The sequence below is a fragment of the Pongo abelii genome, chromosome 16 (genome assembly GCF_028885655.2).
Source record: "Pongo abelii isolate AG06213 chromosome 16, NHGRI_mPonAbe1-v2.0_pri, whole genome shotgun sequence".
Lineage (NCBI taxonomy): Eukaryota > Metazoa > Chordata > Mammalia > Primates > Hominidae > Pongo > Pongo abelii.
The window spans coordinates 25224663-25245725 of record NC_072001.2 but is presented as its reverse complement, the minus strand read 5'-3'; the positions used below and the strand labels follow the sequence as shown (position 1 = coordinate 25245725).

The following is a 21063-nucleotide window of genomic DNA, read 5'->3' as shown; positions in this document are numbered from 1 at the left end:
ATATCTCTTTAAAAAAAAAAGAATAAAGCCTACTTTAAGAGATATCAAGCGAAATTTAGAAGATGGCAAGAGGGTGAAACTGAGTATTTTGCTTGGAAATGCTTGGTGATACAGGACAAAAATAAATACAACACACCCAAATACAGGATGATAGTTTGTGTAACACACAGAGATATTATTTATCAGGTTGCTTATGCCCGTACAGAAGGGGATATGATAGTATGCACAGCATATGCACGTGAACTACGAAAATATGGTTTGAAGGTTGGCCTGACCAATTACGCTGCGGTGTATTGTACTGGCCTGCAGGCTTCTCAATAGGTTTGGCATGGAAAAGATCTATGAAGGCCAAGTGGAGGTGACTGGCGAGGATTACAACGTGGAAAGCATTGATGGTCAGCCAAGTGCCTTTACCTGCTATATGGATGCGGACCTTGCCAGAACTACCAGTGGCAATGAAGTTTTTGGTGCCCTGAAAAGAGCTGTAGATAGAGGCTTGTCTACCCCTCACAGTACCAAATGATTCCCTGGTTATGGTTCTGAAAGCAAGGAATTTAATGCAGAAGTACACCATAAGCACATCACAGGCCAGAATGTTGCAGATAACATGTGCTACTTAATGGAGGAAGATGAAGATGCTTACCAGAAACAGTTCTTTCAATACAGGAAGAACAGTGTAACTCCAGACATGATGGAGGAGATGTATAAGAAAGCTCATGCTGCTATATGAGAGAATCCCATCTAGGAGAAGAAGCCCAAGAAAAAAGTTAAAAAGAAGTGGAACTGTCCCAAAATGTCCTTTGCTCAAAAGAAAGACTGAGTAGCTCAAAAGAATGCAACCTTCCTCAGAGCTCAGAAGTGGGCTTCTGAGAGCTAAACCAAACAATTTTCCATGAGGATTTTTCAGATGAAGACCATAAACTTATTGACAGCAAAAAAAAATGAAATTTATAAGCAGCAAAGCATTCAAGAGGTGACTTGGGTTCTGTTAAAGGTATTCAGCTTTAAAAAGAAAACAGAGCATAAAAGTTTGGAAAATTTGCAGCCTGACAATACAATAGAATAGAAAATCTCATTTTTTGAGGAGAAATTTAAGCCAGGTGCAGAAATTTGCATAAGTAATGAGGAGCCAAATGTTAATTCCCAAGACAACGGCGAAAATATCTCCAGGGCATGTCAGAAATCTTCTTGGCAGGCCGGGCGCAGTGGCTCACGCCTGTAATCCCAGCACTCTGGGAGGCCAAGGTGGGCAGATTACAAGGTCAGGAGACCGAGATCATCCTGGCTAACACGGTGAAACCCCATTTCTACTAAAAATACAAAAAATTAGCCGGGTGTGGTGGTGGGCGCCTGTAGTCCTAGCTACTCGGGAGGCTGAGGCAGGAGAATGGAGTGAACCTAGCCTGGGCAACAGAGCAAGACTCCGTCTCAAAAAAAAAAGAAATCTTCTTGGCAGCCCATCCCATCACACGCCCAGAGGCCTAAAAGAAAAATATAGTTTCCTGGGTCAGGCCCAGTGCCTCCCTGCCCTGTGCAGCCCAAGGACTTGGTGCCTTGCATTCCAGCCACTCCAGTCATGGCTAAAAGGAGCCAAGGCAGAGCTTGGGCTGTTGCTTCAGACGGTGGAAGCCCCAAGCCTTGGCAGCTTTCATGTGCTGTTGAGCCTGCAGGTGCACGGAAGTCAAGAATTGAGGTTTGGAACCCTCCACCTAGATTTCAAAGAATGTATGGGAACACCTGGATGTCCAGGAGAAGTTTGCTGCAGGGGCGGGGCCCTCATGAAGAACCTCTGCTAGGACAGTGCAGCAGAAAAATGTGGGGTCAGAGCCGCCGCACAGAGGAGTCCCTCCTGGGGCACCGCCTAGTGGAGCTGTGAGAAGCTCCCAGATCCCAGAATGGTAGATCCACTGACAGCTTGCACCGTGTGCCTGGAAAATCCGCAGACACTCAACACTCAACTAGCCCGTGAAGGCAGCGGGGAGGGAGGCTGTACCCTGCAGAGCCACAGGGACCGAGCTGCCCAAGACCATGGGAACCCACCTCTTGCATCAGCATGACCCGGATGTGGGACATGGTGTCAAAGGAGGTCATTTTGGAGCTTTAAGAAATCCTGCTGGATTTTGGACTTGCATGGGGCCTGTAGCCCCTTTGTTTTGGCCAATTTCTGCCATTTGGAATGGCTGTATTTACCCAATGCTTGTACCCCCATTATATCTAGGAAGTAATTAACTTGCTTTTGATTTTACAGGCTCATAGGCAGAAGGGACTTGCCTTGTCTCAGATGAGACATTGGACTGTGTACTTTTGAGTTAATGCTGAAATTAGTTAAGACTTTGGGGAACTGTTGAAGGCATGATTGGTTTTGCAATGTAAAGATTTGGGAGGGGCCGGGGTGAAATGATATGGTTTGGCTGTGTCCCCACCCAAATCTCACCTTGAACTGTAACTCCCACAATTCCCACAAGTCATGGGAGGAACACGGTGGGAGGTGATTAAGTTATGGAGATGGGACTTTCCTGCACTGTTCTCGTGATAGTGAATGAATTTCAGAAAATCTGATGGTTGTAAAAACAGGAGTTTTCCTGCACAAGCTCTCTCTTTGCCTGCCGCTATCCATGTAAAATGTGACTTGCTTCTCCTCGTCTTTTGCCATGATTGTGAGGCCTCCCCAGACACATGGAACTGTAAGTCCATTAAATCTCTTTCTTCCCTGTCTCAGGTATGTCTTTATCAGCAGCGTGAGAACAGACTAACAAAGCCAATAACCAAATAAAAGGTTGAATTATGGATCATATGGTAGGTAAAATAAATAAAAGTGTGCAAAAAATACTTGGGCTTTATTTGGGCCACATTCTTTATACTGTTGTGACTTCCAGTGTTTTCACCTGAAGGGATATTTATGAACAGAAGGGTTGTTATTATTATTTGTATTTTTTACCTTGCTAAAAATACATATTAATCTCTTAATAAAATTATTCTAGCAAATCTTAAACAACAAAATAAAAATTCTACTGAACATGTAAAGAACTAGCATCAATTCTATATAATCTTTTCCAGAAAATAAAACAGGAAGGAACACTTTCCAACTCATTTTGTGAAGCCAAAATCAAACAAAGCTAGCATAAAGAAAACTACAGATCAATATATCTCATAAACTTAAAAATTCCCAACAAAATGTTAGCAAACTGAATCCATGAATACGTGAAAATAATTATACACCATGACCACAGGGGATTTATTTCAGGTATGCACGGTTGGCTCAATATTTGAAAATTAATCAATGTAATCTAACCATATCAAAAGGCAAAAGAAGAAAAACCATATTATTTTCTTCTGAAGCCTCCAGAAGTAACACAGCCCTCTCTAATAGATTGAGTTTAGATTTCTGACCTCCAAAACTATAAGAGAATAAATTCGGGTTAAGCCACTCAATTTCTGTTAATTTGTGCAGCAATAGGAGATGAACACACATGATAATAGGGACTTTGCTGATGTGATTAAGTTGAGGACTCGGAGAAGGGGAAATTATTCTAACCAATAGAGGTGGGCGCAATCCAATCACAAGGGCCCTTATGATTATGTTAGAAATTTATGATTAGGTTAGAAATCTTATGATTAGGTTAGAAATGTTAGAAACATTTTACAAATAAGGATTTCCTTTTCTTTCTTGTAAAGTTTCATCCAGCCCCATCATTCACTGATGTTCAGAATTCCTTTTCCAGTCCTTGGTTTCTCACTCAGTTCCTTTGACAAGGAGCTTATTCTACAGTGAAGGCAGTGCATCACACCAGAACTCACTGGTCGTACCATGTGTTCCATTACCCAGAAGCAGCTGACTTGATGGAAGAGTGGCCTGCTAAAGCTTCAGAGGTACTATTTGCTGCAATCCAAAAGTCTGCAAAGTCGGGGTGCCACCCTACAGCATGCATTATGTGCTTAAACAAATTACCAATGAATGTCACTATCTCTGTCACAGCCCACTGGGAAGCATGGGTGTGGGAAACAAAGCAGCGAGATAGGAGCACTCCCTCCCTTATTACTACACCCAGTGACCCACTTCAGGAATTTTTGCCCCCTGTCTTAATAATCTTGAGCTCAGTGGATTTGCAGGTCCTAATATCCAAGGAAACACAACTAATAAAGGTACCATTACCTTTATTACCTGAGGTGGGATAGGCAGTCAAGGCAGTGACTATGTTCTCCGGATGCGGCAACCATGGTGACCATGCAGTCAACACAATAAGCCTCAGCATTTGCATTGTAATTGAGCTATTCAAGCAAAGCTATCTTCAGTAGGGACTTTCCCCTCTAGAGAGCATGTGCACTTTGACTTTACCTGCCCTCATTATAATAGCAAAAAACATACCCCTGGGTAGAGATTTAAGATGCTAATGAGACATACGATATATGAACAAGCATGTACAGCTACTGTGCACGTGCACCCAGAGGACCACCCAGAACATTCTTACTAGCAACACCTCTCCCACCTCCTTATAAATAATCATGTAAGACTCCCATAATGGGAGCCTCCCTAGTGCTGGTCTTTGTTGTCTCATCCTTATGAGCAGCCCGTCCTGAATTTCTCTCTCTCTCAGGGTGTACTGTCTATTCTGCACCTAACTTTCAAAGTATTCTTTTTCTTTTGCAATACTCTATGCTGCACTTCTTTTGCTATGTGTCTCTTGTTTAAATTCTCTTAAACCAAGAAGACAAGAACCAAGGTATCACAACAGGTGTCAGCATTTCATTGGAAGCTGAGAATCCTCCCTGGCCATATGAAGCTCCACATGCCTTGTGACCATCAAGCAGACAAGGAGAGTCCCTCTACTGTCCAAGATAACTGCTTTCAATTCTCAGAGGGAACTGGGTTGCTGCTTCCTCACGCTGGCAAGAACTGGCCGGGAGCTGGGCATTCACAGGTGTGCCTCCTTGCATTCCAGTAGTCCCAGTTCATGCACACCTTGGCACTCGAGTACAGACACAACACCAAGGTCTCAGGTCTCATGAGGATGATGGTTTGGGTCACCTCAACAGTGGATAAAAAACTACGTATCTGAAGTGAGGTCAGGGGAACGTGGCATTAAAGCAGTGAGTTAACTAACAATTCAGACTTCAGAATCAGCTCTGGAAGCCAGGGCTACAGCAGCTCTGTTTTATGGTATTTTGTTGCTTCTCTTCCCCCACTTATTCTCCATTGTCATATATGAAGAGCATTGGAATAGCTAACATTTTAAGTTTCAGGTGTTACTGAACTAACATCACCCCATATCACACGGTAGCTGATGGGATATTGTACAGCTCTTGTCTTGAGGACAAGTGATTTTCTCTTGGACTGGACAAAAGATGTTTTTAAAATCCTAACAGGCACAAGTGGAGGGCTGTCTGGGGCTATCCCTCATTGCCCTTTAGTCCTGCCCCTGGTCTTCTCCCCAGCCTTCTCCCCAACCCTGCTGCTGGCAGCTCTCCCATCTTCTGGAATCCAGGTAAGTCTGGCCAATGGGAGACACTGGCAGGACTTGAGGGGTGGGAGGAACAAGGTCATTGAATCTCCTGGCTCCGTTGGCCAGGCCACAGGTGATCACAGGCCACTGGAGCGCCCATCTCCCCTTTGTCCCTCAGGCCCATGAGGTCGTGGCCTCTTTTCTTTGGGAGTTCAGCACACCCATTCTTTCCCCAAACCTGACCTTTGAGCACATAATCTCTTTCTTTCCTGAGAAAGACCCTACCTAGCAAGGAGGGTGGAAAATAGTCACCACCCAATGCTCAAAGATGTTCCTTACATGACTGTTTCGGGAGGAAAAACATAGACAATAACCTAAATGTCAACAAAAGGGGAAAAGCTGATGATAGCCTATCCACTTACAATGTAACATTGCACAGATTTTTAAATGATGATATAGAAATACATGCACATGTAAGTCCCCAGACGTAAGTCCCCAGACGCAGCAGGTCACAACTGTTCAACCCAACAAGGCCCTGCTCACCTGGAGTATCCAGGGCAGCCATGTGAGGCTGGAGACACAAGGCTTCAGTGAGTTGTACCCAAGGAGCCAGGGGTTTCTGAGGAACAGGGTTGCCCACCCAGAGCCACTGTGACCAGAGGGGTCCTGGCACGGGGCGGAGGGGGAGAGCATTCAACTCATCTGACCTCTGAAATGTATTCATAAAATGAAAGGATTTGATTAAATAACCTCTAATGTTCCCTCTGATGGCAATTCCATCATCATGCAGTTTCCAGGCTGCAGTCCTGAACTACGGTGTGGAAAGCATGAGAAACCCCACTGCTTCCTTCCAGGCACAGAATATCTGCAAATTTTGAAGTCATGAAAAAAAAAATGTTTTTTTTTTTCTATTTTTAACAAAGAAGGACTTCTGGGGAAAATTTAAATATATGAAATGCTTTCTTTTTATGAAGCTTAGATGATTTCCTAACTTTAGGAACACTAAGATGTATCAACGATTTGATTTACTCAACAAATTATTATGCTTGGAATATTATATTTAAGTGGAACTTATTCGTACCATAATTATAGATTGACTAATTAAATTTATTTGTGAGTGCTTTTCCTTTTCCCAAATTAAAGTATAAATTGGTAGATTTGAAGAAATCCAGTTCCTGGGTTGTTTCAGTTAATTTAAAAAGAAATAAAAGACATCGCCAAGCCTATGGTAAATCTTGCACTCCTAAAATGTCTCTGAGCACGCACTGAATCCCAGGTTCCCAGGACACGCAGGGGCCTCTCCTGGCAGTGACTGTCCATCTCTGGCGAGTCCCATCTCACACAAACAGCTAGTGTGACCTGCCACCAGGGAAACAGAGGGACTTTGGAGATTTAGGAAAGGTTTTGGGAACTCTTCCTCTGCAGGCTGGGGGCGGGGAGGCCACAGGGAGATGCACCATACGCAGAAACACTACATGCAGCTGACCTGGCCTTTGGGGAGGCGGGCAGGCGCAGAGGGACAGGGTCAGAGTGTTCCTGGCACAGTGCGCTCCTCCAAGTCACGCCGACGCACACGCACATCACTAGCTGGCACCTGAGCACATGGGTGCTGGCTGGGCGGCCTGCAGAGTTCACATCCTCCACTCCGACCTCGATCCCCTCGGAAGCACCCACAGGGCACCCGGGTCAAGGAGGCCACGAGGGGCAGTCACCCCGCAAGGAAGGAGGCCAAGGGGAAGGAGAGGAGCCCTCTGCGCCCCTGAGAGAAGCCCCGAGATCCACGAGGTCCCGGCGCTTCTGCGCCCCCTCTCCCCTGGGCTGCTGTGAGGCTGGAGACAGGCTACAGTAAACTCCACCTTCGTGTCGCCGGCGCCGTGAACCCTCAAAGCAGGCTTTCGCGTAAGTCCCCACCCCGTTTCTCACACAGCTGTTATCTTGTGCTCCGAAACCCCAAGCCCGCCACGGCGGTGCTTCCGCGGGCCCACAGCTGCCCTCCTCTCCTGGCACCGCCAGCCACCCCTGCCGCTCCAGGACGCCTGTGCAGGGGACCCTGGCTCAGAAAGTGTCGCTTGGGAGATGGAAGTGAGAAATGAAGCAACTTCCAACTCCCATCCACTCTCTAGGAGGCAATTTCTTTTTGTTTTTTTTGTTGTTGTTGTTTATTTTTTTCGAGAGGGAGTCTTGCTCTGTTGCCCCAGAGGCACTTTCTATTACTGAGAAGAAAACCCTGGAAAGTCCCGGGCTTTCCCCAGGAGCTTGGAACTCCCCTTGCCCCCTGCTTCCTGCCCTCCATCCCCCAGGAGCGGGTCCCTGCGGCCTAGCGGGAGTGGAGAGCGAGGCTTAGGTCCTTGGTGATGGCTTCAAGGCCTGGGAACCCCAGGTCCTGGTTTTTAAACTCTGGACAAACTGCACTTGCATTACCCTGGCTCACTCTTGTGCTCAGGAATTAATTTTTAATATCTGCATAGCATTTCTTACCTATAAGCATGTGTCTTCTTGTTCTAAAAGAATTTTTACATGAATATTTCATGTGATGGTATTGTATAGTATTGTAAGTCACTTTTCTTTTTTTCTCATTAGAATAACCTGTAGCATAGAAACTCTTCCATATGTAAGAAATTGGTCTTAGCTTTTAATGAGGGGATTTTTAAAAATAGTGCAGTGTGCTGGCTGTTTGTCAAGAAAACATTACATTTAACATGATGCCTGCAGATAAGTTTAAACTCTCTCCTTTCCCTTTATTCAGCTTCCCTGTGAATCCGAGTCATAGCTCCAGTTCTCATTTCCTTTCACCTCTGAACCTTTGTGGAGATACCGTCCTGCCCTGCTGGAGCAGCAACAAGGGAAGCCAGCCCACAATGCATTGTTCAGCTCCCTCGCTTGCTCCAAAATCCACCCGATCCAGCCCCGGGAGGACCAGCGCAGGGCCCACTGCAGCAGATTCAGGTGGACCGGGCAGAAGTGAGCAGTGCTGTTGGCTGGGAGCGCTGGGGTACAGAGAGAGACTCCCGACCATGCTGGGGCCTAAGAGAACCAGAAGAGATGCGCAGATGAGCTTTGGAGGGCGGAGGAACTGCACACTGCAGTGTGGGGTGCATCCTTGGCGCAGACACAGGGCAATTTCAGGGAACTCTACTAGGGAGGTGCGGGGGTGGCTGAGAATGGCAGCCCCAGAAAAGAAGATGGAGTTCAGTCCCACCTGGGCCGGCTCAGTGGGTGGGCTGGAGACACTGGCTGACACATGGAGCAGTAGCTCAGCCCCTCACTGATCATGGGGCTTGGTTAAGTGTATAAAGTTCCTTCTGCTGCCAACAGTCTATCCTCCCCAACTCCTGGGTATACTCCAGCACAAACTGGGGGAACACCAAGTTGCAAAGTAACAAGGACAAGGCCAGGAACCCTAGGCAACAACTCCTTATATTCCCAGCACCCCTCACCTCCTCAAGCCTGCCTGGGTGGGCTACTGAAATCTCCATGGACCTGGCCTGTGGCCACCACAGCACAGTTGTTAACATACAGTGGTTCCCTTTTAGAAACTGGCAACACGGGGCTGGGCATGGTGGTTCATGCCTGTAATCCCAGCACTTTGGGAGGCCAAGGCGGGCGGATCACCTGAGGTCAGGAGTTCGAGACCAGACTGGCCAACATGGCAAAACCCCGTCTCCACTAAAAATACAAAAATTAGCCGGGGCGTGGTGGTGAGTGCCTGTAATCCCAACTACTCAGGAGGCTGAGGCAGAAGAATTGCTTGAACCCAGGAGGCAGAAGTTGCAGTGAGCCAAGATTGCGCCACTGCACTCCAGCCTGGGCAACAGAATGAGACTCCAACTCAAAAAAAAAATTTGGCAACGTGGATAGCTGAGGACAATGGCAGTGGTATAACTGCTTCTATCCCAAAATTTCCTCCCAAAAGACAGAAAAAACAAGAAAAGAAAGTAAAATGTACACAAAGCCATGCCTTCCACATAATGTGAAGGTAGAGAACCCCAAAAGTGTAAAATATCTGAACTGAAAAGAGAAAAGTGAAAATACCACCAAACCCCCAGCCTGCTCTCTCTCTCACTGCTGTCCCAGCCACAAAGCTTTACAGCAAATGGACAGAAAGCCCTAAGGGAAGACAGAGTGGGTGCTGAGGTGATAAGAAGGTCCACCAGAAGGGGCCAGGGGGAACTGGGCCCTGGGAGGTGCTGTGAGAGGAGCAGCAGCACAGAAAGGGCCCATCTGGGGGCATGCAGCCTTGGGGAGGAAAGAGCAAAGAGGAAGGGAAAGCTCTTTTGGGCAACCAAGTGGTCAAGTGGAAAAGAAAAGGAGACTCTTCCCACAGAAGAGTGCCAGGAATCCTACGAAACACAAGCAAGCCCAACGGCATTAAATGAACAAGAGAAAAATGAAGTCACACCTACAGAGCCAGTGCAAACGCTATCAGGAGCGGAAATGTCACACATATCAGCTGAGGAAAATCCCCTCTGAAAATAACCGTGAAGCACGTAGAAGAAAACTGCAAGCCCACGCTTCAAAATGAATTTGCCACGCTCAAGCCTGAAGCAAGCATTAAAAATACAAACCCACCTTAAATCAGAGATTTGAAAACAGAAATGGGCAAATAACAGGGAGAAATAAAAAGCTGATTGAACTCAAGGATGACGTAACCAAGTTTTCTCAGAAATAAGGGGTTGTTTAATGGGTACAAAAAATAGGGTTAGTTAGAAGTAATAAGTTCTAGTGTTTGATAGCACGATAGGGCCACTAAAATTAACAATAATTTATTGTATATTTTAAAGTAACTGGGAGAAAGGACTTGGAATGTTACCAAAACAAGTAACAATAAATGTTTGAGGTTCTGGATATCCTAATTACCCTGATTTCATCATTACACATTGTATTATTGTATCAAAATATCACATGTCCCCCATAAATATGCAACAACTATTATGTACTCAGAGAAATCACTTTACAAAAGAAATGAGAAATAAATTACAAGATGCCCAAAAGACAATAGACAAAAATAAAAATATAACAGGGGTCACTAAATAAAGATATCAAAGCAAGTGAGAGAAGAAAAATGAATAAGTAAATAGATCAATTAATATCCAGAATCTACAATGAACTCCAACAAATTTACAAGAAAAAAACAAACAACCCCATCAAAAAGTGGGCAAAGGACATGAACAGACACTTCTCAAAAGAAGACATTTATGCAGCCAAAAAACACATGAAAAAATGCTCACCATCACTGGCCATCAGAGAAATGCAAATCAAAACCACAATGAGATACCATCTCACACCAGTTAGAATGGCAATCATTAAAAAGTCAGGAAACAACAGGTGCTGGAGAGGATGTGGAGAAATAGGAACACTTTTACACTGTTGGTGGGACTGTAAACTAGTTCAACCTTGTGGAAGTCAGTGTGGCGATTCCTCAGGGATCTAGAACTAGAAATTCCATTTGACCCAGCCATCCCATTACTGGGTATATACCCAAAGGACTATAAATCATGCTGCTATAAAGACACATGCACACGTATGTTTATTGCGGCATTATTCACAATAGCAAAGACTTGGAACCAACCCAAATGTCCAACAATGATAGACTGGATTAAAAAAATGTGGCACATATACACCATGGAATACTATGCAGCCATAAAAAATGATGAGTTCACGTCCTTTGTAGGGACATGGATGAAATTGGAAATCATCATTCTCAGTAAACTATCACAAGAACAAAAAACCAAACACCGCATATTCTCACTCATAGGTGGGAATTGAACAATGAGAACACATGGACACAGGAAGGGGAACATCACACTTCGGGGACTGTTGTGGGGTGGGAGGAGGGGGGAGGTATAGCATTGGGAGATATACCTAATGCTAGATGACAAGTTAGTGGGTGCAGCGCACCAGCATGGCACATGTATACATATGTAACTTACCTGCACGTTGCGCACATGTACCATAGAGCCTAAAGTATAATAATAATAATAATAATAATAATAAAAAGAAAAAAAATAAAATAAAAGGGCAGAGATAGTAGCAGAAATGGAACCCAGGCAATGAAGGAATAATATTTGTTTATTGGAGTCCCTAAGGGAAAAAAACAAATAGTAGAGTGAAGCTAATATTTAAAACTAAAATCTCTGTTACATGTTCTAGTAAAACTGTAAGATTTCAAGGAAGAAGATAAAAATCATCAAGGCCACAGGCAAAACAATCAGACTGACATCAGGTCTTCCAAAATCAACATATAAATAAAACGACAATGGAGCAGCATTTTTAAAAATAAGTCAATGAAAAAAAAAAGTGTAACAAAGGATTCCAATCCAGCCAACTTACAAAGAACAGTTTATTTGGCTCATGGTTCTGCAGCCTCTGAAAGTAGAGGCAGACACCAACATCCACTCAGCTTCTGGTGATGGCCTCAGGCTGCTCCCACTTGTTGGGGAAGGCAAAGGGGACCCAGGGCATGCTGAGATCACATGGCAAAAGAGGAAGCAAAAGAGTACGAGGCGCCAGGCTCTTTTAACAACCAACTCTCCCAAGGACTAATAGAGTGAGAACTCATTACCACAAAGATGGCACCATTCCATTCGGAAGGGACCCGCCACCATGACCCAAACACCTCCCGTCAGGCCCCACCTCCAACACTGGGATCAAATTTCAACATAAGGTTTGAAGGGGACAAATATCCAAAACATAGCAATTAGTAACTTCCGTAAAGTAGAAATATTTCGAAATACAAAAACCTCTTTGCTGCCAATGCAACCAAGCTAGAAAATTACTAAGAAAAACAAAAAACAGAAATGTCCTTCTGCCAGGAAAGTTAAAAATGTTCTATTGAAGCAGTTCTTGTGGGAAATAGAAACAGAAATTTCAATTTTTAAAAAATGATGAAAACACTACATATCAAAATTTAAGGGATGCATTTAAAGCAGTAATCAGAGGAAAATCCTTGCACTAAACACATTTAATAACAACACTGAAAAAAAGATTAAATATCCAACTCTAAAAACTAGAAAAAAACAAAGTCCACCAAATAAAGGAGGGAGATAATGAAGTTAAAGCAGAAATTAATGACACAGAGAATATAAAAACAGTACATTAATTAACCAACTCCCAGTTGTTGTTTTGAAAAACATTAACAAGATGGACAAACCACAATCTAACTTGATCAAGGGGAAAAGGAGGAGAAAGCACAAATATTCAAAATAAGAAGAACAACAAGGAAATAATCATTGAAACAGAAGTAAAATTTAAATCATAAATGACTAATTTGGAAACTTCTGTGAAAATAAATTTTAAACCCTAGGTGAAATGGATAGTTCCCTAGAGAAATACAGATTGCCAATATTGACCCCATCTGATTTAGAAAGCTTAAACAGACCTATTTCCAAAGAAATAAAAAGTTATTGAAGAAATAACTAGCCCACTCCCAAAAAAGAGCCAGGCCAAGAGAGTCTCACAGGAGAATTGTACCAAGCTCTCAAAAACCAGATAGTCACAATTATCTATAAATTATTTCAGATTATTGAAAAGAAGGTAAATTTTCCTAACTCCCTTTATGAAGCAAGTGTGACAATGATACCTAAACCAAGTAAAGACTCGTTTAAAAAAAAAAAGAGCACTACAGAAAAGTATTACTTATGAATATCATGAATTACTAATAAATATCAATGCCAAATAGAAAATGAAATATTAGCAAAAAGACCACACTAAGAAAATAACAAATCATAAAAAAGATAATTCATTCCAGAATTCAAGGTTGGTTCAGTATTAGGAAATTCATTGGTACCATACACTCTATTAATAAATCTAAGTGAAAAATAATATGATAATCTTCATAAATACTGGGGGAAAAAAATCTTTGTCAAATTTCAACACCCATTCTTGCTTAAAACACTCAAGAAAGTAGGAATTGGTGGATACTTTGTTAATGTGATAAAAAAATTATATTAGGTATATATATCTAATCCTAAAGCCAGTATCATATTTAATAGGGAAATACTAAAGGCATTTCCACTATGATCAGTGTGTCAGAATCTCCAAGACCATCCTGACACTTGGAGATTTTCTAGAGGAATTCTGCAAGTAAGCATGCAGTTGCACACCTGACTACCATTCATTACAGCCATGAAGTAAGGACACACAGCCAGATCATAAGGGGAAAAGACAAAGGTGGAGTCCATGTGAGTACAGATCCATGTGAGGCTTCCTTCTCCCTCTTCCTCCCATGGGGGGGCTCACAGAGTGCCCCAGCAATGAAAATGTAGCAAAATGTGTGTGATGTTCCTGCCCAGAGAAGCCCATTAGAGACTCAGGTTTTTATTGGGGTCTGACACATAAACATCCTCTGCCTAACATATACCAAAATTCTATACTCCCAGAAAGAAAACAGGTGTTTAGCATAAATCAAATTGTTTGCATAAACAGTCTAGGCACAGTAAACTGTCCTTATCAGTTAGATAATGGTGGGAATACTTCTGAAATTTGAGTTCCCAGATGCCAGCCAAGGACTAACCTGGCAAGTAGACCTTTCTAAGCATGGCAGTCATAGGCCTGCTGTGTTTACCCTTTATTTCTGCTACTATTTAACATTAGACAGGGATATCAACTTAGGATAAATTAACTTACAAAAACCAATGGCCTCTATATACACAAAAAAATAAATAGTAGAGAACTTACTGTCAAAGAAAACCACATGCATAATATCAACAAAGATTAAATATTTTATAATACATTTAACAAAAAATGTGCAAAATTTATACAACACAATTTTAAAACATTCCTGAAAGACACAGAAGTAGACTTGATCAAATACAAAGACACATCCTGTTCTCAGATTAAATTAATTAACAATATATAGATGACAGCTATTGCCACATTAATGTATGAATTCAATGCAATCTTGATCAAAAGTGTCAGCAAGCTATTTCATAATTGAGTTAGATAAGTTGATACTAATGTTTGTAAGAAAAAAGAAATATGTAAGAATATCCCAAAAAGCACTGAAAAAGGGGACATAACTAGCCCTACCAGACATTAAAACATATTATAAAGCCTCAAACAATTTGATGCTGGTCCATTAACAGACAAATAGACATGTAACATAATAGGAAGTTCACAAATAGGACCAAGGACATATGAAAAGTTAATGTAGGATAAAATTGACATCTCAAATCACTGGAGTACAAGTGTCCTGTTTAATAAATGGTACTGGGACAACCAGGTAGTCATTTGGAAAAATAAAATAAAATTAGATTCCATATTTCACACTATATGCAAGAAAAAAACCCAAATGTATTAGAGATTTAAATGTAAAATAAGATAGCATAGAAGTAATGGGTGATTTTCTATTTAGCCTTTCTATATAAAACTGAAAATCCAGAGACATAACTAGTAAATTTGTCTACATAAAAGTGTTTTAAAATTACATGACCAAAATAAACAAAGACACACTATAAAAAGTCACAAAACAACTAACTAGGAGTAAATAACTGCAGTCTATACCACAAAGAGCTAATATCCCTAATAAATAAAGAACCCTTAACACTGTGAAACAAAGACGCAATAGAAAAACAGGAAATTGACATGAATGCACAATTAACCAAAAAGGATGCAAAAATGGCCTTCAAACATGAAAAAAAATGTTCAAATCCACTTATCATTAAGGAAATGCACATGAAAACAGCACTGAGATACTATTTTCATAAAACTGACAAAATGAAAAATTATGACATTCTGTCAGGCAGACTAAGAAAATGGCCACATTCACATAATGCCAGTGGGAATACAACCCAGCACAACTCTTGCAGAGGGAAATCTGGCAATGAAGAATAAAACATGCACTTACCTTTGACTCTGTGATCTGACTTCTAGAAATATACCCTGAAGGTACACCTCTAACAATACAAAAATATTCACTGTAGTGTTGTTTGTAATTACAAAAGACTGGAGACAACCTAAATGCCTCTATGTAGAAGGAAGGTTGAATAAACGATGGCACATTCACAAAATGGGGTACTATATAGTTATAAAAAAGAATCGGGAAGATTTCTGTGAACTGATTAGGAGTGATTTCCAAGACATACCATTAAGCTTATAAAAAGCAAAATGTGAAAGATTATCTACACTATGTTATTCTTCAAGTAATAAAGAAGGGGATACAAAATAAACAGTTGTATGTGCTTATTTATGTTAAAAAAAAATACGGCTGGGTGCGGTGGCTCACACCTGTAATCCCAGCACTTTGGGAGGCTGAGGCAGGTGGATCACAAAGTCAGGAGTTTGAGACCAGCCTAACCAATGTGGTGAAACCCCGCGTCTACTAAAAATACAAAAATTAGCCGGGTGTGGTGGAGGGTATCTGTAGTCCCAGCTACTCAGGAGGCTGAGGCAGGAGAATTGCTTGAACCCAGGAGGCAAAGGTTGCAGTGAGCCGAGATCATGCCACTGCACTCCAGCCTGGGCGACAGAGTGAGACTCCATCTAAAAAAAAAGAAAGAAAGAAAAAAAAGAAAAGAAAAGAAAAGAAGTACAAGACAGGTATGTCAGCTACTTACAGGAAAGATCTGGATCTGGGTAAGGTAGAAAGACGAGCGAAGGAGAACAGGATAGTAAGCATGAGGAGAGAGTGATACTTCCTTTCATATACATTTCCGTATGGCTTTGATTCTTAGAACCATGGTAATGGTTCAAATATCCCATCTTAGTCCATTTATGATGCAATAAAGAAATACTTGAGGCTGGGTAATTTAAAGAAAAGAACAGCCTGCGGGCAACATGGCAAAATCCTGTCTCTACAAAAAATACAAAAATTAGCCAGGTGTGGTGGTATAAGCCTGTAGTCCCAGCTACTTGGGAGGCTGTGGTAGGAGGATTCCTTGAGCCTGGAAAGGTTTAGGCTGCAGTGATTGTGCCACTGCACTTCAAGCACGATAGAATGAGACCCTGTCTCAAGAAGAAAAGAAAAAAGAAAAGAGAAAATAAAAGAGGTTTATTTGGCTCACAGTTCTGCAGGCTGTAGAACAAGCATGGCACCAGCATCTGCATCTGATGAGGGCCTCCGGCTGCTTCCCCTCACAGCGGAAAGCTGGTGTGCAGAGATCACATGGCAGGAGCGGAAGTGAGGGAGAAAACAAGAGAGAAGGGGGAGGTGCCAGGCTCTTTTAACAACCAGGTCTCTCGGGAAGTAATAGAGTGAGAACTCATTCATTACCATGAAGATGACACCAAGCCATTCTTAGAGGATCCACCTCCATGACCCAAACACCTTCCATGAGGCCCCACCTTCAACACTAGAGATCAGATTTCAACATGAGATTTGGAGGGACAAGTATCCAAATCATAGCAATCCCAGCCCCAATGAGTGCATTACAAATAAATAACATAAACATACTGAAGGCTATGGAGAAAAAAAGAACTAATCTAAGAAATTTTGGAAAACCATATTTTGACAGGCTACTGTAAGACTAAAGACAAAAAGTCCACACAAATACTGTAGTTGAGTTAGTAAATCTATTTCTCACAAAGATATGAGTTAGCAATTCTGTAACTACTCTAGGTGTATGCCAGGAATTGAACAAATAAGTGAGTATATATTGTAGATAGTGAGAGCAAGAGGCAAATCTTATGGTGTTGGATTGGAATTCAGGGAGTCAATATGAGCTGAAGGTTTTAAACACATAGACGAGTAAATTAATATATAGATACAGATATGGATGTGTGAGTGTTGGAATACAAACACATATGCCCAACTATGCTGATTGCAGAGGCCTAGATTCAGTGACATCTAAATTGCTACACACACACCAAGCATCCAGATTTTGATTTGTAAACACCATTCCCCAATACAAGGAATGAGAAATCTTTTGAGAGGTAGTTGATTCCAGGGAAAGAGCAGGCAAAATGCAAAATGATTCAGGAACATTTTATGATGTGAGAAAATGAAAAACTGATTGAAAATTGATGAGGATGTGTCTAAAGAAGACAGGAGCCCAATGGACACCGAAGCTGCTCCCAATGGTCAAAACTGGAATAATCTGAGCAACAAAATAAATAACAATAGTACCGACTTACAACGCATAGAATAAAATAAACATCCATGAACTTTTACAAATGTAAATAAATAAATAAAGGAGAAGGATAGCTCTTCCTTACAGATAAGCTCCAGTTAATAAATGTATTAATAGAAGCAATAAGGATAATACAAAATCATCATTAGGCAAACTCTACAGTCATAATGATTAGAGGCAAAGAGCTACTGACAAATGCTAAAATCAGTAAGAAAAGGTTTGAGGAAAAACACAATGTTAGTATAGTCTCAAAGTATTTCCCCACAAGATAATTTGCCAGGGCTCCACTTCACAATACAGAAACCTGGCAGACACCACATGAGCCAAGTGATCGATGTTAACATATTCAGTAATAGGACATGCCAATGTTTGTACCCCAATATGATGCACTAGAAAAGGCACATCACCTCTGTGATCTCGCCAAAACTTCATAGCCTCAAAACTGTCATAGAAAACATGAGACAAACCCAAATTGAGAAATTTCTACAAGGTAACTAATACTTTTCAAAAGTGTCAAGATAGACTAAAGAATTTAGACAAAATTCAAGACATATGATAACTAAATGAAATGTGGGATTCTGGATAGAATATTGGACAGAAAAAAGTCATTAGGAAACAACTGAAGAAACTGAATAGTATTTGTAGTTTTAGTAGAATTAACATTCTACTAATGTTAATTTTCTGGTTTCGATAATTTTATCACAGTTGGAAAATTTTTAAGTTAGGGGAAGTTGGGTGATGGCTAAGTGTGGACTCTCTATACTTTTTTACAACATTTATGTAAGCCTAAAATTCTTTCAAAAGAAAATTTCCTTGTTTCCCTGTTTTTGAAAAAAAAAAAAGCATTTCAAGAGAAAGAAGGGAAAGATTAGATATATCAAATACATCATCTTAAAAATGTTATCCATCATTCTCAAATTATTATAATCCAAAAATGTCTTGCTTGCTCTCATTCATGATAAACTATTTCTCCATGTGTTTTGCAATTTCAGATTGTGAGCTCGTATATGTTGGTTCTGTCTATAGGAATACTGAATAGAGATTCCCCTTATGCTGCTAAATCCTTGTTGTAAGAAGAGACTGCTACAACCTGAAAGAAAATGGGGCCAAAACTGCCATGAAAATTTTCACATACTGTATTTAATGTGCCCATCAGGTCAGATAAAGACATTTTCTAAAGATGAGCTGGTACCATTCTATGAGATGGCCTCATAAAATGAGTTAGAGAAGAGTCCCTGCTCTTCTGATACCAAACCTAGCAGAGACACACACACACACACACAAAAGAAAGAAAGAAACAAAATTTCAGGCCAATATCCCTGATGAACATAGATGCAAAAATCCTCAATAAAATACTAGCAAACTGAATCCAGCAGTTCATCAAAAAGCTAATCCACTATGATCAGGCTCTATCTCTTAGATGCAAGTTTGGTGCAACATATGCAAATCAATAAATGTGATTCACCACATAAACAGAATTAAAAACAAAAACCCCATGATCGTCGCCATAGATGCAGAACAGGCTTTTGATAAAATTCAACATCCCTAGGCATCAAAGGAGCATACCTTAAAATAATAAGAGCTATCTATGACAAACCCACAGCCAACATCATACTGAATGGGCAAAAGCTGGAACCATTCCCTTTGAGAACTGGAACAAGATAAGGATGCCCTCTCTCACCACTTCTATTCAACATAGTACTGGAAGTCCTAGCCAGAGCAATCAGGCAAGAGTAAGAAATAAAAGACATCCAAATAGGAAGAGGGGAAGTCAAACTATCTCTTTTCACAGACAATATGGTTTTATACCTAGAAAACCCCATAGTCTCGGCCCAAAAGCTACTTCAGCAGATAAACAACTCCAGCAAAATTTCAGGTTACAAAATCAATGGCTGAAAATCAGTAGCATTTTTAAACATCAACAACATTCAAGCTGAGAGCCAAATCAAGAATGCAATCCTATTTACATCAGCTATACAAAAAATATAATACCTAGAAATATAGCTAACCAGGGAGGTGAAAGAGCTCTACAACAAGAATTACAAACCACTGCTGAAAGAAATCAGTGATGACACAAACAGATAGAAAAACTTTCCATGCTCATGGATAAGAAGAATCAATATTATTAAAATGGCCATAATGCCCAAAGCAACCTACAGATTCAATGCTATTCATATCAAACACCAATGATATTCTTCACAGAATTAGAAAAAAACTATTGCAAAATATATATGGAACCAAAAAAAGAGCCCAAATAGCCAAGGAAGCTCAAAGCAAAAAGAACAAAGCTGGAGGCATCACATTACCCAGCTTCAAACTATACTGCATGACTACAGTTAACCAAAACATCATGGTAGTGGTACAAAAACAGACACATGGACCAATGGAACAGAATAGAGGACCCAGAAATAACACACCTACAACTATCAGATCTTTGACAAAATCAACAAAACAAGCAATGGGGAAAGGACTCCCCATTCAATAAATGGTGCCGAGATAACTGGCTAGTCATATGCAGAAGACTGAAACCAGACCCCTTCCTTCCATCACATACAAAAATCAACTCAAGAGGGATCAAAGATTTTAATTTAAAACCTAAAACTATAAAAACCCTAGACAAAAACCTAGGACGTACCATTTTGGACACAGAGCCTGGCAAAGATTTCACGACAAAGACACCAAAAGCAATTACAACAAAAACAAAAGTTGACAAATGGGGCCTCATTAAACTAAGGAGCTTCTGCATAACAAAAGAAACTATCACCTCAGTAAACAGACAACCAATGGAATGGGAGAAAATTTTTGCAAACTACGTATCTGACAAAGGTCTAATATTCAGAATCTATAAGAGACTTAAACAAATTTACAAGCAAAAAACAAACAACCCTGTTAAAATATGGGCAAAGGACATGAATAGCTATTTCTCAAAAGAAGACATACACATGGCCAACAAGCATATGAACAAATGCTCAACATGGCTAATCATGTTGCAAATCAAAACCGAAATGAGATAGCATCTCATGCCAGTCAGAATGGTTAGTATTAAAAAGTGAAAAATAACAGATGTTGGTGAGGTTGCAGAGAAAAGAGAATGCTTATACACTGCTGATTCTGCTGATTAGAGTGTAAGTCAGTTCAGCCAATGTGGAGAGCAGTTTGCAGATCCTCAAAGAATACCATTCAGCCCACCAATCTCATTACTGTATATGTACCCAAAGGAATATAAATCATTCTACCACAAAGACACATGCATGCATATGTTCATTGCAGCACTATTCACAATAGCAAAGACATGGAATCAACCTAAATGCCCATCAACAGTGGACTGAATAAAGAAAATGTGATACATATCATGAATACTATGCAGCCATAAAAAAGAATGAAATCATGTCCTTTGCAGCAACATGGATGCAGCTGGAAACCATTGTCCTTAGCAAACGAACGCAGGAACAGAAAACCAAATACTGCATGTTTTCATTATTATAAGTAGGAGCTAAACATTGAGTACACATGGACACAAAGAAGGGAACCATAGACACTGGAGTCTACTTGAAGGT

At 41.1% G+C, this 21063-nt stretch overlaps 1 protein-coding gene and 1 pseudogene across 2 annotated transcripts in view; one reads left to right on the top strand and one right to left on the bottom strand.

Moving 5' to 3' along the window:
- Positions 1-21063, bottom strand: part of OCA2 (OCA2 melanosomal transmembrane protein) — a 353285-nt gene that overhangs the window by 146849 nt on the left and 185373 nt on the right.
- LOC103892467 (large ribosomal subunit protein uL18-like) lies at positions 133-877 on the top strand (annotated as a pseudogene).